The following is a 15,054-nucleotide window of genomic DNA, read 5'->3' on the forward strand; positions in this document are numbered from 1 at the left end:
ATTCCCACATCTGAGGTTAGACTACCTCCACAGTTCCCAGCCTTCATCACACAAATAACTGAGTACAATGCACCCTTCTCCATGTACCTCCCTACACATCTTCCACTGATGTGTAACAGCAGTGTACCACCTTTGTCACAGTGAGCTGTCACACAACTTATTACCATACCTAGGTATTCTTTTTGTGGCTAAACATTACTGCCTGATGGTGCAGGACCCCCATCAAGTTGTTACACCAGATGCATGTGTGCTATCTGTTTTGGTGATGCACATAATGCATACATAGGTATTTGGTATAGCAATACCCATCCTAACACCTCCAGCAGATGTTACACTGCCAGGACAGTGTGCATGATTACCCTCATAGAGTGTGTATGTATCATAATAGTTGTACAAGTGTGTTTGTGCAGAATCATCTCTGATCACTCTAAATCACATATGTTATGTCAGAGGCATGGGATTACAGGTGGTATTATTCAGATATTGTCCATGATTGTGGTTGCTTCCTTTAATGTTGTCCATGAGCCTTTACTTGTGTCCCACTTGCTGGAGACCTCTGCTGAGATTATACTCATATTCAGGCAAATCAGTTTGCACAGCTTCACAATATGCACCCTATCCCAATTGTATGTCATATCCCTGATAGATGTCCTCTGCATTATTTATGTAAGAATGATTATCTCATACAGAAATCCTCCTCATTGTTATGTCACCTTGTGTGACAATCACATAATACACATTTTCACTGTGCAGTCCCTACTGTACCATATTGATATGTGATTGGTGTTGCAGCTACAACTGTCTTCCATTGACATATCCTCATCTTCTTTACATTAGGCTGTTTCACCTGTCCTCTTTCCCTGTGTTCATTCCTACAATTCATCTGTGTGTCCCTATTCAATACGCACACTTCCCCCTGAGTGTTTATTTTACATGGCAGTCCATGCACCCTTACAGATCATTTACACAAATTCAGTACAGAATGCCAGGAATGGGATTTCACAATACTCTGCACTGTAGATACACTGTTGTGTACTGTGTTGGGACCATATACTTAACATTCATACCTCTCAACTGTCCAGATTTTCACAGAATGTCCAGATGTGTTCCGAATCAAATTTGTGGCTTTCTGCCATATCACTGAGATGCTCTCAGGACAGATATGATTCAATAATTACATACATTTGAGGTTCAGACTTCAAATCCTTCAGAACATATATCCTAACACAACCCCCTCATTATTCTAGCGCATTTCTATAGGGCAAATATGGAACTATGTTCCTATTTCTGCATCATTGTGCCCCATTATGTTGGCCTTTGTCCAGATGTCTTGCACTAAGAGATTGAGAGCTATCTGTGAAGCTATGGTGATCATTGTGGCATTCTGCGCAAAACCACGGACCTTCAGTGCTCTGATTTAAACAGGAGTGCTATCCATGTTTGCTTACACGGTTTCCTGGCCTGCAACACTGTTGCCAGCCATGAAACCTCACTTATTTAACTTTAGACATGGTGCACAGCATGAATATGCAATAAGCACTGCTGCTCAACATGCATTACCGCACACAAATGTAAACTCCATGTAGACTTTGTGCGAAGTCTACATGGAGTTTATTGTATCCTGGGGTTTATTTCATGGTATTTGTATAAGTTTGATTGCATCCTTTTCAATATCTCGTGAAGGATGGAATAGGATCAGATAAAAGTGTCAATAGAATCCTTGACATGTAATCATGTACATGTTTACATGCTTGTATGTATAAGCCCCCTGCCCACCTAACTCATGTATGTTAACCCTAACACTACCTCTACCCCTACCCATACCCCTAGCCCTAACACGTCGCATTACATTACTAAAAATATTTGTCCTAACAATATCTTTATTCAGATTATACCTGATCTGTTTTTTTTTAGCTGGGATTTACTGATAAAGGGACAGATGTCAATGTTTTGTGATTTGTTCATTTTGTAAGTCATACATTTGTGTTGTCACATTGTAACTCAGTTTGTATCTCTTATTAGTGTTGCTGGCCAATGATGATATAATCGTGTGTGTTTAATGTATGCCCAACAGATTGTTGAGTATGACTATACCATTGGATGACAATAGCAAAAGGGATGCTGTAATAATAGTAAATATAATAAAACTAGCATTATGAAATAAAAGGTAACAACTATTTTCATTCATAAAAGACAAAATCATATTTTTATCTACCGACTATCTTTGTGCACAGACTGGACTACTAAAATAAGACTAATCTGACAACCTACAGCTCTTCCAACTTTGAAGAGGTCTAGTAAGTAATTGAGATAAGTGTTATGATGAGAATTTGTAATTGCACCTTCTGAGGATCTTAATGCAAGAAACACTACCTACTGTATAGTATTTCCACTTGTTTCTAACAATAATACACAAAGGTAGGAAAATTGCCCTGAAAAATATTTCAGATAGTGATGTATTTCACAGTGTTTCCAGAACAGACTACCTCACCTTTCAAATAATCACAATAGCAGGATATTGATTGGACATATTTAACTACCAAATGAAACAAATATTACCTTTGGTAATGCATTTTAGCTTATTTCAAATAAAATTTTATGAAAATGCAGATGAAACCCCTGCAAGTGAACAGCAGAACTACAATACAAACTATGTAAAGATAATTGGACATAGGATCCACTAAGTGACAACAATTCCTATTGTTGAAGGTTTATTACATGTATAACTTGTTAAACTATATACAGCTGTGTAAGTAAATGAAAACTAGATAAAAACTAAAACAAACCAACAAGCTTTTAGGCTAAAAACACTTTGGGTCGGATTCATGACTGCCTGCTATGTGTATACCATTCTGAGTGAATAGGCAATATAAGCATAACTCCCACTTTCTTCCTCCGAATTTTAGTTTTCCTCCTATTTTTCTTGCAGCCTTAAATATTGAGGGGGATTCATAAAGATTACCACAAAGTGTTGACTACGTGCACACTTAGTATAATCTTTCTGAGTGAATATACAGTACAAAAAATGTGGTAGGAATGTTCTTAAATACAGATCATGTACACAGTGTACAATTAGTGTAATCATTTTTGAATCTATCCATTTGTTCTTCTTATTCACATTAAAGCTTCTTGTCTAATTATATACTACTTTTATTAAGATCACATGAGGCAAATGTATTTGCAATCATCTAACAGTAAAGAGACAGCGTATTTAAAACCCAAAAATATAGGCAAAAATGAGAAGCTTCTTTGGCAAACTTGAAAATATTAACAATAAAACGTTAAAATACATGCGAAAAAGCCAGTATGCCTGTTCACAAACATTTTGGAACACTGCCATCTTTCTGTTTTGCAAATTTGTTTTAAAGCTACATTATCACTGAGTCCTAAACCCTGAACACTGTTTCTCTTTCATTTCTGTAATTCCCTTCTATCACTCTTGGTTAATAACTGTAGTACTGAAAATCTGAACTCTGTCACATGATCTGCTTGTACACAATATCTAAATAAAGAATTTGTGCTTTTCATTTTATTGATACCATGCAGATGTTCCTCTAACCAAGTTCTTGATGATTTCTTTGTTTTGTTCACATAGAACTTGTAAAAAATACAGACCAATATAATTACCCAACCCTGACTGATGCAATCTGCTCTTCTAGTAAAATAAAGCTTTTCTGATGTCTTTGAGTAGATGAAACAGTTTCCTCCCTTTATATCTGGATTATATTACACTGATTACAGGAAAAGTACCCAGTATAATGTAAACATTTTATTTGCCTGTCTTTAATAATTAAGATTTTTAGCTAACTTATATGCAAACAAAGGTTTGGATGGAATATATTCCATTATCCCGTGATTTCAAGCAAAATGCCACAGTTTTTTAATTATACCTTCTATGTGTCTGACAATAAAATTAAACTGTATAAACTACATCAAAGATCAGTACATTTCTGAATATTCACTTCTACTGGGTTGCCTTTTTGGTGATTGGAGCAGATTTCAATGGGCACGTTGGTGAAGGGAACAGAGGGGATGAGGAAGTGATGGGTAGGTATGGTGTTAAGCAAAGGAATGCAGAAGGCCAGATGGTAGTGGATTTTGTGAAAAGGATGGACATGGCTGTGGTGAATACGTATTTTAACAAGAGGGAGGAGCATAGGGTGACATACAAGAGTGGAAAAAGATGCACACAGGTGGATTATATCTTATGTAGAAGGGTCAGTCTGAAGGAGATTGGAGACTGTAAAGTGGTGGCAGGGGAAAGTGTAGTTAGGCAGCATAGGATGGTGGTTTGTAGGATGACATTGGTGATCAAGAAGAGGAGGATGAGTGTGAGGGCAGCACTAAGGATCAAATGGTGGAAATTGAAAAATGGTAATTGTGAGGTGATGTTTAGGGAAGAGTTAAGACAGGCACTGGGTGGCAGTGAAGAGTTACCGAATAGCTGGGTAACTACAGCAGAGCTAGTAAGAGAGATGGCTAGAAAGGTGCTTGGTGTGAATCTGGAAAGAGGAAGGAGGACAAGGAGACCTAGTGGTGGAATGAAGAAGTACAGGAGAGTATACAGAGAAAGAGGTTGGTGAAGAAGAAGTGGGATTGTCAGAGAGATGAAGAAAGTAGACAAGAGTAAAAGGAGATGAGGTGCATGGCAAAGAGAGAGGTGGCGAAGGCTAAGGATAAGGCGTATGACGAGTTGTATAAAAGGTTGGACACTAAGGAGGGAGAAAAGGACCTGCACCGATTGGCTAGACAGAGGGACCGAGCTAGTAAAGATGTGCAGCAGGTAAGGGTGATAAAGGATAATTAGGGAAACGTACTCACAAGCGAGGAGAGTGTGTTGAGCAGATGGAAAGAGTACTTTGAGGGGCTGATAAATGAAGAGAACGAGAGGGAGAGAAGGCTGGATGATGTGCAGATAGTGAATCATGAAGTGCAGTGGATTAGCAAGGAGAAAGCAAGGATAGCTATAAAGAGGATAAAGAATGGAAAGGCTGTTGGCCCAGATGACATACCTGTGGAAGCATGGAGGTGTTTAGGTGAAATGGCAGTGGAGTTTTTAACTAGATTGTTTAATGAAATCTTGGAAAGTGAGAGGATGCCTGAGGAATGGAGAAAAAGTGTTTTGGTACCGATTTTTAAGAATAAGGGTGATGTGCAGAGCTGTAGTAACTACAGAGGGATTAAATTGATCAGTCACAGCATGAAATTATGGAAAAGAGTAGTGGAAGCTAGGTTAAGAAGGGAGGTGATGATTAGTGATCAGCAGTATGGTTTCATGCCAGGAAAGAGCACTACAGATGCGATGTTTGCTTTGAGAGTGTTGATGGAAAAGTACAGAGAATGTCAGAAAGAATTGCATTGTGTCTTTGTGGATTTAGAGAAAGCATGTGACAGGGTGCCTAGAGAGGAGTTGTGGTATTGTATGAGGAAGTCGGGAGTGTCAGAGAAGTATGTAAGAGTGGTACAGGATATATACGAGGGTAATGTGACAGCGGTGAGGTCTGCAGTGGGAGTGATGGATGCGTTTAAGGTGGAGCTGGGATTACATCAAGGTTCAGCTCTGAGCCCTTTCTTATTTGTAATGGTGATGGACAGGTTGACAGACGAGATCAGACAGGAGTCCCCGTGGACTATGATGTTTGCAGATGACATTGTGATCTGTAGTGAAAGTAGGGAACAAGTGGAGCAGACCCTGGAGAGGTGGAGATATGCTCTAGAGAGAAGAGGAATGAAGGTCAGCAGGACTAAGACAGAATATATGTGTGTGAATGAGAGGGAGGATAGAGGAATGGTGAGGATGCAGAGAGTAGAGGTGGCAAAGGTGGATGAGTTTAAATACTTGGGATGCACAGTTCAGAGTAATGGTGAGTGTGAAAGAGAGGTGAAGAAGAGAGTACAGGCAGGATGGAGTGGGTGGAGAAGAATGTCAGGAGTGATTTGTGACAGACGAGTACCAGTAAAAGTGAAGGTCTACAAGAGGGTAGTGAGACCAGCTATGTTATTTGGGTTGGAGACAGTGGCATTGACAAAAAGGCAGGAGTCAGAGCTTGACGTGGCAGAGTTGAAGATGTTAAGATTTGCACTGGGTGTGACAAGGGTGGACATGATTAGGAATAAGTATATTAGAGGGTCAGCCCCGGTTGGAAGGTTTGGAGACAAAGCCAGAGAGGCAAGATTACGTTGGTTTGGACATGTGCTGAGGAGAGATGTAGAGTATATTGGGAAAAAGATGCTAAGGATGAAGCTGCCAGATTACAGGAAAAGAGGAAGGCCTAAGATAAGGTTTATGGATGTGGTGAGAGAGGACATGCAGGTGGTTGGTGTGACAGAGCAAGATGCAGAGGACAGGAAGAAATGGAAACAGTTGATCTGCTGTGGCGACCCCTGACGGGAGCAGCCGAAAGAAGAAGAAAAGACTGGGTTGCCTTTCTGACTCTCACATAGGAACCAAAGCTGTAACAGATCTGATCCCACCTTTGTTCCTCCAGGGTCTATAAGGATGCTGAATTTTAATAACAAATTAACAAGTTATTCCCTGGCACTGGTTTTTCCATATATAGTTTATTGTTTAACCTTTGTGTTACCTAATCTTTGTAAAAGTACACATCCAAAAAATGAACGCTGTTGAATACCCATGACCACTGGTAAATAAGTACTCTTCAGTGTGCCCACAAATATTAGGCTATTTGTTATAAATAGTTCATTATCATTAAAAAACATAAAAAAAAAATGTATACAGCCAGTGGCATCAAAAATGTGCATTGATTGGTTTTCCATAAGGTAAGTAGGCATGCACATCTATTGGGGTGATGTGCCTATTGCAGAACCTTACTGATGTAAAAAATATTCACCTTTAAAAGCAAACCTATTATTACAGAGGATAAAGTCTGATAGGTTAGTGTCATCTCACTTAGGGACCATGAGTAACTAGAACAGGTGTTAAGCAATGATAACACCACTTTCAGCCTATCTTCATGGCTAATACCTCTATGAAGGGCATTCATAATGAATAAACAAAAAATCCTTACACGTTAAAATTATTCCATTTATCTTTTCTTAATCAGAGGTTTTAAACAAAGTCCATAAATGTGGATGTTATCCCTGATAAAACACATTTTACTGAGACAATGGGCTGTAAAGGGAGGTTATTGAACTTTTAGTGTACTTTGGATAAGTGAAAGAACACTGGACAGGAAAAAAAAATCAATGTCCAAATATTTATCATAATATATTTTGTGAAAGGAAGGCTTTAAGAATTTTTGTTGTAGAGATGAACTGGTTATACAGGCACTGCATTTGTATAATTAGTAAACATTATTATTTCTTAGCTGTTAGGGTATTCTCATATGAAAGTAACAGCAACTATACCCACATAGACAAACCAACAAGTATAAGGTATAGGAGGATTTTCTGTTTAACTATGGTATGTTACAAGTTACTAGGCATACAATCAAGGAGACCACTGAGGAGCCTAGCCCATTTTACCTATAGCCGTAGAGCAGTTACTGGTTAACTGACTTGCTCAGAGTCACACAGTAAGCAAATGAAGGCTGAGGGAATCAAACCTTAGACTATAGGAAGCAGCTCATTGTTAACTAATAGCATTATTACTCTGCAGTAACTGGCAGATTTAAGTGGAAACAATAAAAAATATCAGTGTGTCAAGTTTTATAATGTAATATTACATCCTCGCTTAAAAAAATAAAACTTGTGGTTTGTTCCATAACTTTTATTTTAAATATTTTAATTAATTTTAGTATGTCTCTTTAAGTATCTTTAGTTTAATATCAGTACATAGCTATATGACTTTTGGGCTGTTTTATTTGCTGCCTTGTTACTACATCACTTTTGATCTTACTTTGGGGATAAAATATTTAACTTATTTCTCTTTTAGTGAGAATTTTCAGGGTAATCCAGTCTGCAATGAACCTGCATGTTTTTTTGTACTATTAATATCCTTGCTGTATTATATTATTGCTATTCTTTGTGCAAACATTTTAACATGGCCTGATGCTACATCTATATACATGTTGCAGAAAAAATGCATTCTGTGATATAGGAGAATCATTTTAGTGGGGATATATTTGCAAAGTTAAATGATAACATACATTATGCTAAAATGAAAATGAGGTGACTGGAAAATAAAAGAAATATTACATACCTGTAATTTCTTATTAATCTTAACCTAATAACACTGCAAATGTATGAGTTGTTGGCATTCCTTTCAACCTCTAGTGCCAGAATTCTGGACAAAGTAAAAATAATCTAGGGGCTGGCAAAGGCCCAAAATCAGGGACAGATTTTAACTATTGCTTTTTTAAACTCAGAAAGTTGGTAGAATAATAGGTTTTGTATTAACATTAATTTTGTGAAAGATATAAAAACTGAAACTCAAATGTTTGTCATCATTTAGTGATGTTAGTCCTCAGAGACTTGCCAGAAAACCAAACATTTTTTGAGGACGAGACCAACAATATGAGCCAAAAATCTAGACATTCTGCAAAATTCTGGACAGTTGAAAGATAGGGTGGTTGGGATAGACACTACTGCAATTGTCAACCCATATTATATAGAAAGTATATTATGATTTTTTTTTAACAGAAAGCAATACATATCAGATTGTATAAACGATGATATGAATTGTTTTCGGGTTGGAAAGTATTTTTGATTTGATTAATTTGTGTCATGTGACTGTATGACTATCTTATAAAACGCAATTGTTTTAAAATCATAGAATCATAAGACAATAGAAATTACAAGGCAAAACCCAAGACACCATTTGTGCCTTGCCAATACCCACCCTCATGATGTACCTTCTGCTTCTAGAACAGCAATGCAGGTCAGGCCAAAAATGAATTTGTGGATACCCATCCAAACATGAAGGTTCATCTTGAAGGATGCAAGCATGTGAGCCTGTTTGACAGTTAAGAATAATTTGTTGCAGAGATAAACATTGAGTGATATACCTTTCCCCATCCACTTATATATTGATAGAGATTTAAATCCTTATAGCATTAGTTCTAGTGTTACTGTAGCACTTCATTCCTTTCACTGTTTGAAAAATGCATGCATATATGTTTTACAGGTATATGTATGTGAATGTGCATTATATATATATATATATATATATATATATATATATATATATATATGTGTGTGTGTATGTATATATATATATGGGGGGGGGGTTCCACGAAGTTGGTTGATTATGGCTATGGTCAACCTCTGTATTGTTGACCCACTTATGCAAATGGTCAACAGTTGTGGGATAAAGGATAATCCCTGGGGCAGGGAATATGCCACTTCCTCAGGGATTGTGTAATACAGGAATCAGTTTGCCCCCCTACAGAAACACTGTTGTATCCTCGCAGTATGAGCAGAACTATGTCAATGTTGTGTGATTAGATCTTTCCCACTAATACCATATATATATATATATATATATATATATATATATATATACTCTGTTATGCCGAAATGCTCTGATAAAGATTTAGCTACAGTGAATTTATGAATTACTAGGATACACACCTTGCTAAATGGATTGTTATGCTGCAGTACTTTGCTGAAACTTACCTGTATTTGAAACGTCAGTGAGTTGATGGACTCTCTTTTATGGTTACTCCCTAATTTTGTTTTCCGGTGTAAATAAAGCAATTAAACTTGGCTTCAAAGAATTCTTTATGTTATTCAGAACACATATATATACATTTATTGTGGTTTTTTTGACAAGTAGACAAAGCATGAGCAAGTTAAGCTATAAAAAATGCTGAGATTAATGAGTATGTAATTAGAAAGCTTATAAAACATCATTGGTGCAGGGGTTAGCGTTGTCACCTCACAGCAAGAGGTTCTCCTGTTCGATCTTCAGCTGGGGTGCCTTCTGTGTGGAGTCTGCATGTCCTCCTTGTGGTCGCGTGGGTTTCCTCCGGGTGCTCTGGTTTCCTCCCACATCCCAAAGACATGCTGTAGGTGGATTGGACACTCTAAATTGGCCCTAGGCATGAGTGTGTGCATGTGTGTGCCTTCTATGGAAGGTTGGGCATCGGGCTGGCAACTTGACACTGTAAAAACTCTACTGCCAATCATGAGTGGACAGGTGATCTGCTGTGGCGAGTGGGCGACCCCTAACCAGGAAAAGCCAAAAGAAGAAGAAGAAGATAAGTCAACATTAGAAAGGGATATATTTTAGTCATCTTTCCAATACCCTTAGATAATACAGCACAGACCTTATGTCTCTTGGGAGCCATAAAATGACCAGATGTTACAGATTTTAAATGTAAAGACTGTAGAATATTTTAGGCCATACAAGAGAAACAGTAAACAGGAAAAGAATATATGCTAATACATGAATCTTATGCAATGCAAGTCTGATAGTTTTTGGCTAATTGTTTTTAAAATTGTATGGTTAAGTTGAAAACTTCAGTTTAAATACTTGACAGATAAAAAAATAACCATTTGTTATCACTCAAAGGACTCATTGTAGTGAGACAGAATGCTGATATTTTTTATTGTTACCAGCAACCAGCAAAGTGCTCCTGCTGAAAGGCATCATATCACTGAGATGTAGAGAGTCAATTTCTTCTTAGTTTCCTACTTACCAAGTGACAACCCGTTACAGCAGACTACACCATCATGGACGAGGGGAACAGTCCTTTATAAAGACCTAGGATCGTTTCTCTTTCGCTGTGCTTGTGCTGTCTTGGAGTGGGTAAATATAAATATCAGAGTGTGTGAAGATACTGCCCTCCACGTGGACAATGAGGTGGAAGGTGCAAAATGGTCAAGGAGTTGGTTTTCTTGACAAGCTGGCTTTCGGTAAGTTTTATATGTTAGGTCAAATGCAACAGCTGCCAACTGAAAAACTAGCCTTTATTGTGCTTACTGTTGAGCAGATGGAAGAGTGCCCTATAAATTATTAATAATACAGGCCTCAATACTTAGCTTTTACTATGCAAGCATTGCTTACTTGCCATCCAAATAACAGAAATAAAGCTTGCAGCTAACTTATTTGATTTCTGTTCTTAAACAACTTTACAAATGTATGGGTCTTATGCCCTCTTCTACACCACTCAAGCAGGAATTAAATGGACACTCATGACTGTTGATACTATATGGTCATTACCATCTTCTTTTGCTGTGGTCCTCTCTGAAATACATTTCCCATCTCTGATGAAGCTCTTCCTTATGGTTCCCAGCTGATCCATACCTCCTTGTATCAGTCACTGCCCTTCAGTGGGCAGATCTCCAGACTTTTTAGTTACTGTTATTCAGTGAAATAGGCTAATGAATAAGGAGGATCAGGGCTGACATACAAGCAGCTGCAGATTCTCATTCATGTTTGTTATTTATAATGATCATTATAAGCGCATGCACACAATAATGTCAGCATACCACATTATAAGGCCATGCATGCAATGATGTCTGTGCACCACAGTATAAAGGCATGCATACAATGAGACCAGTGTACCATATTATAAGGGTACACATACAGTGATGTCAGTGTGCCATGTTTTAAGGGCATGCATACAATAAAGTCAGTATTCCATGGTATAAGGGCATGCGTACAGTGACATCACTGCATCACATTATAAGGGCATACATACAATAATGTTAGTGCACCATAGTATAAAGGCATGCACACAATGATGCCAATGCAGCACATAACAGTGCATGCACACAATGATGCCAGTTATTCACATTATAATGGCATGCACACAAGGATGCTAATGCTGCATACATGATTATGCCACTGCACTGTGTTATAAGGTTACAAATGCAATGATACCAGTACTGCATGTTATAAGGGCATGCACACAATGATGTCTGTGAATCACAGTATTAGGACATGCATACAATGATGTCTGTGTATCACACTATAAGGGCATGCGTACAATGATGTCTGTGTACTGCAGTATAATGACATGAATATGATAATATCAGTGAACCATATTATAAGGCCATATTAATATTGTTCATACTCTGGTAGAAAATAGTAACCCAAGAAACAGCTCTACCCCTATTTAAAAAAGGCCTCAAAATATACTTTAACTCTAATTGGCTCTGTCCCTGCCTAAACCCTGACTAGCCCAACCCAACAACTTGGTCTTTCTCTACTTAACTGATTATTAGCAAGCCAGTCATTCTTTTGATATGATGGGTTATGTCATAATGTACAGTTTTGCCTGCTAGTCACTAAGTTAAACCTTTTGTATACTGTAGCATTTTCCTATTGTGCTAAACATTCGTGAAATTATTTATTTATATTCTTTTCTTTCTCTGCTAAACTTTAGCATCTGCCATCATATTCCTACTGTGTTATACCGTCTGAAATAATGTATCTACATGTATCTACATCCTTTTTGCTCTGTTTTAGTATTATTGTACTATTATTATTACTTTTGTGGAGCTTTTCTCCCCGGGCCTCCGCTGAAAATGGACATGTATCCAGTTGGACTATCCCAGTCAACAAATGTAAAATAAAATAAAAATAAAATAAATAAAATAAAAAATAAATATGTTAGGAAACTAAATTTTAACAGCATTTTTTGTAATGTGAATACAGTAGTAAACCCATTAAATGTTTCGAGTAACTCCTACCCCCATTACATCCAACCCTGGAGCATTCTGAAAGAATATGTGAATTGGATATTCATGATTTGATTTCTAAGGGGAAAAACAAAAAGTGGAAAAAGAATTTGAGTAGTGATGAGTTAATGAGATTTCAGCTTTCAGCTTTTCCCATTACGGGGTCGCCAAAGTGGATCACCTGTCCACTCATGATTGGCAGTAGAGTTTTATGGTGTTGAGTTGCTAGCCTGGCGCCCAACCTTCCACAGAAGGCACATACACGCACGCACTCATGCCTATGGCCAATTTAGAGTGTCCAATCCACCTACAGCATGTCTTTCGGATGTGGGAGGAAAATGGAGCACCTGGAGGAAATCCATGTGACCACAGGGAGGACATGCAGACTCCACACAGAAAGCACCCCAGCCGAGGATTGAACCAGAGAACCTCTTGCTGTGAGGCGGCAATGTTAACTGCTACACCACCATGGCCGCCCTGACACTAAATTGGCATAAAGGTGTGACAGGTACCAGAATAATGAAACCAGATAAAGGGGGGGCTCATTATAATGAATAAGTCTGATTATATTGGAAAGATGAAAATAATTCTTCTTAGTCATACATACAAGAGTAGCTCATTAAATGAACTTAGTGCATATAGAAATATAAAAAGCCTCTTGCAAGACCTATTCATAGATGGGTGTATCACAATTGATGAGTTTAACTATCTTAATGTTTCCTATCCAGTTACCAGGGTTATTTTTGGGGTGCCTAAATTGCATAACAATGTGAACCAACCTCCTATTCATCCAATACTTGATGCTAGAGGTTCCATTGCTTATCCGTTAGCAAAGTTTCTGGATATTAAATTGAAAGAATATGTTAGGAATGAACCTAATATTTGCAAAGATTCTTGGGATTTCCTAAAAAAAGAATTAATACTGTAACTTTCGATAAAAATTTTGTTTTTATAACATTGGATATAAGAGATCTATACACTGTTATACCACATAATTTGGGTGAGGAATGTTTTTCTGATTATTTGTTTAATAATGATTATTTGTTTAATAAAAGGATATCCCAAGTGCTTATTAACATGTACAAGCAATTAATGGACATGGTGTTAAGGAATAATTTTATCCTTTTTGAAAAGGAATTATATTTACAAATGTAGGGAGTGGGCATAGGGTCTTCATGCCGGGGTTTGTACGCTAACATTATTATGCTTGAATGGAAGTGGAAATATTTATTTAACTCTTCCTTTTTTATTTATTGCCATATGTACACCCATTTTTGGATGATATATTCATCCTTTGGAAAGGCCCCAAAGATCAAATAGAGTGGTTTTTGGAGTACATCAATGGGACAACCTCCTTTCTACAATTCAGTTGTACTATTAATGATAGCAAGATTCCATATTTGGATATTTTGTGAAGAAGGATTTCCTTAACAAAAGGTTTGTCTCTGAGATTTTTCATAAGGAAACGTATTCAAATAGTTTCCTACATTTTGATAGTGGCCATCTATATAAACAGAAATGACCTATTGTAAAGGGTCAGTTTGTACTTGTGGCCCATATGGTTGCTTTAATAGAAGCATTTTTTGATGAATGTGATAAGTTAAGGGAAATGTTTTTAAAGCGAGGGTACCCAGTAGATTTAGTTTGCAATGTCATGGTCAAGGTAAAAGAAAAGAGAAAAATTGGACATTTTTTGCCAGTCCTTGGTAGTTGACCAAATGGCTCTAATAATTATGAACTTTTATTGGAGAACACATTTAATGTGCAGCCTCCTGTTGACAATTTAGTATGTAACACGTGTACCCAGACAGGATTGTCTAATGGATCTTTTAGCAATTCGTTTTTCACTACTTTTTTAAAAATAGTAATTTTGTGAGGGATATTTTGTTTAAAAATTGGAGTATGTTAAGTAGTGACAAGGATGGTAGGGGCTTTGTAGGAGATCAACCTGTGATTGCTTATAGAAAGGGCGGAAATCTTAAAAATATGTTTGAATGCCAGAGTGAACCAAAAAGTTAGGTTATATCTGTAAATGTAGTACTTGTCTCTACTGTTTGCATATTCTGGAAATGAATGAGATTATTATAAATGATTTGAAATTTAAAATTTATGGGAGATTTTCCTGTAATATAGAGAGAAGTCTGTTGTGCCCAATGCTCTCATTGTCCGTGTTTCTAAGTCAATAAAATGGAGAGGAAATTAAGAAACAGGATATGCGAGCATTTAAGGGACATTAGACTTAAGAAAGAAACTGATGCCTTTTCTAAACAATGTATGGAGAATCAAGGACATGTGTTTAAGTTTTTAATATTCGAAGCATTGAAATTAAATGAAAGGGGTGGGGCATGGCCACTATTGTTAGAAGAGTAAAAGCTTGTCTAGCAGATTCGCTTAAATGTGAAGTATTGGCCAGGCTTGAATGAGAACATCTCTACTGAAAGCATCTTAAAATTAAAAGCCTTAAAA

This window comes from Protopterus annectens, chromosome 12.part0 (genome assembly GCF_019279795.1).
Source record: "Protopterus annectens isolate FY-2018-M chromosome 12.part0, PAN1.0, whole genome shotgun sequence".
Taxonomy (NCBI): Eukaryota; Metazoa; Chordata; order Ceratodontiformes; family Protopteridae; genus Protopterus; species Protopterus annectens.